The sequence below is a fragment of the Lissotriton helveticus genome, chromosome 12 (genome assembly GCF_964261635.1).
Source record: "Lissotriton helveticus chromosome 12, aLisHel1.1, whole genome shotgun sequence".
Taxonomy (NCBI): domain Eukaryota; kingdom Metazoa; phylum Chordata; class Amphibia; order Caudata; family Salamandridae; genus Lissotriton; species Lissotriton helveticus.
Window position 1 is genome coordinate 632,476,303 of NC_136073.1, and position 2,759 is coordinate 632,479,061.

A 2,759-nucleotide genomic window follows, 5' to 3' on the forward strand; every position below is an offset into this window, starting at 1 on the left:
CAAGTAGAAAGTGGCTCTATAGGGAGTAGCCAGATTCACTTTTTTAATGTTTGCAAACAGCATATAAGAACAAGAATAAAGTTGTCTGTGCGTGCTGTATGCATTTTTACGTTATATGTTATATGTTGTGTGACTTCACTATCTGTGTTGTTTGTATTGTTCCCACTGCACCCATCACTGTTAGCACAGTTATTTTCGTTTGGACACCATTCATTTGAGCACGATAGCACCAATGATGATAATAGGGCCGTCCTGGTGAGTACCTACCAGGGGTCCCATTGGTAGTGCGCCCGTGAGGTGCTATCGTGTTTGTTCACAATTTTTTTCATCACATGTTGGTGTGGGTTGTTCTACTGTTGTGTATAAGGAGACGGGCTTTTTAAGATGGGCTATTGACTGGTGTATCCCCAACCCTGTACATAAAGAAGTGGGTGGTTGTTATAAATGATTGTGACATGAGATACCCAAGTTTGATGAGAAATTAGTTGCCCTAGATCTAGGTCATTGTCGTGGTTGTGACCCTAATTGCCAGGGCCATCTCACTAATATACAAAAAAATCCTTAATAATTCCCCCAACCCTTGCACAACACTAAGGTCCGCCTGGGAAGAGACATAGGGCAGCTTGACGATGAAGAATAGACAGAAGACCTTCAGAGAGGTAGAAATCTGCTCAAGATTCCATCTAATCCAACTGAATGTCCAGCATCGAGTCGAATACTCCAGACCACTACTCCACAAGATAGGCCGTGTAGACAATAGTCTCTGTCACAGAGGCTGCGTACAGGAGAGTACTTTCATACATACAATGTAGGAATGCCGAAAGATACAAAACTACTGGGAAAATATACGATATGCCATGGCGGAGGTGACGGGAGTCGAAATCCAACTGGAGTCTAAATGGTTCATGTTGACGATTTCTCGAAATGCGGCATGGCCCAGATATACGAGAATATGGTTGATCTTCGTGGCCATGGTCGCCAAACATAATAGCAAAATACTGGTGAACAATACAGCCTCCCAAAATATCCGAGTGCAAATCTGGCTTGGATTGGTGCCAACAAACAGAACAGCAAAAATGGAAGAAAATATGGGGCCCTAGGAGGTTTTCCGAGGACTGTCGACGTTGGTGGAATTTATTTTTCCTGAGTAGAATCCGTCGCCAATCGGCGGCATCCGAACCACAACCATGACTGTGGGTAAGAGCAATAAGATGCTTCAGCACACAGACTTCAGGATGCACTGTATCTTGCAAGATGGTCGCATCTTCATCGGAACTTCCAAAGCCTTCGACAAGCACATGAACCTCATTTTGTGCGACCGCGATGAGTTTAGAAAGATCAAACCCAAGAATTCTAAACAACCAGAACGTGAAGAGAAGAGAGTCCTGGAGTTGGTGCTTCTCCGAGGGGAAAACTTGGTGTCCATGACTGTAAAATGCCCACCCACAAAAGATACTGGTATTGCCCGTGTTCCGCTAGCAGGAGCTGCAGGAAGCCCTGGCGTTGGCCCTGCTGCAGGTAGAGGAGTGCCAGTTGGTGCCCAATGCCACAGGCACCTGCCAGTTTGGCTGGTCCAGTGCGAGGTATTGGTGGACCGCCCCAGCAGGTGATGACCCCACAGGGCAGAGGATGACCTCTTGGTGCCACTATCGTGGGAGCACTAACACCTTACCAGCCATGTGGCAGGGGTGGACCACTCTCTCCAATTGGCAGAGGCGCACCACCTCCAGGCATGATGGAACCACCCCCTGGAATGAGGCCCCCAATGGGTCCAACTATGGGCATGCCTCCCGGCAGAGGGGCTTTAATGGGTATGCTGCCCCTGGCATGAGGCCCCCATCCCCTGGAATGAGAGGTTCACCACCTGGCATGCGGCCTCCCAGGTCGTAAGTCTAGTGATGTTGGCTTGTTCGTGGATTGAAAGTTTCATCATGGAGTGCCGCATATGGTGAATGGATTTCTAGTCTGAATATATTCTTGTTGCTGGGATCCTTGTGCCTTGGAAAGTGTCTCAGCCTAGGGGAAAATGGTCAGAAGATCCTGTTTGTGTACATTTTTCTAATTTACTTGTAAATGTTACTGTTTTTAAATAAACTTATTTAGACATTGGGGGGAAGGGGGTTTCCATTTAATTTACTGTGATTCACTATCCATTCAGTTATCCTTCATGTTCATTTACCTGTCTGTAACCACAAAATGACTCAAACTTTCAAAATTGCATAATGTATCCTACCAAGTTTATTTTCTGAGCACAAACAAATAAAAAGAGCTTAAAAAAAATAATAGGTTGCGCTTTGGCACCCTTGTATAAGTGAGTTATTATTTGGATAAAAATTTTTGGAAACCAGCTACGGACCAACAATTAATGTATCCAAGTCACCTCTTTACAAACAGCTGATTGTATATCTTGTTCTTTTTCAAAAATGCATAATAAAAATCACTTGAAATGTAAAAAAATTGGAAACCCAAATCCTCCAAGGATTGTAAAAATGCTTTCCCAAGATACTAACTTGAAAGCCTTTTCTGCATCTAAAAACATTACCTTGGCTGGTATTTTATTCTGTGTCATATAATCTAAGACTTCTATGAAAAAAATTGCATTGGTACTGCCACAAATCCGCATTGATCTGGGTAAACAATCGATCCTATAACACTACTAATCCTATTTGCTAAACGTTTAGTGAAAATATTGTAGTCTATATTTAAAAGACTAATTGGCCTGTAGGAGTTAATGTTTTCCTTAATTTATCTTTCTTTAA

The 2,759-nt window shown here is 43.5% G+C and overlaps 1 pseudogene; it reads left to right on the plus strand.

Annotated features, from left to right (window-relative positions):
- The first annotated feature begins 1,187 nt into the window (after positions 1 to 1,187).
- LOC144798079 (small nuclear ribonucleoprotein-associated protein B' pseudogene) lies at positions 1,188 to 1,890 on the plus strand (annotated as a pseudogene).
- Positions 1,891 to 2,759: the final 869 nt, after the last annotated feature.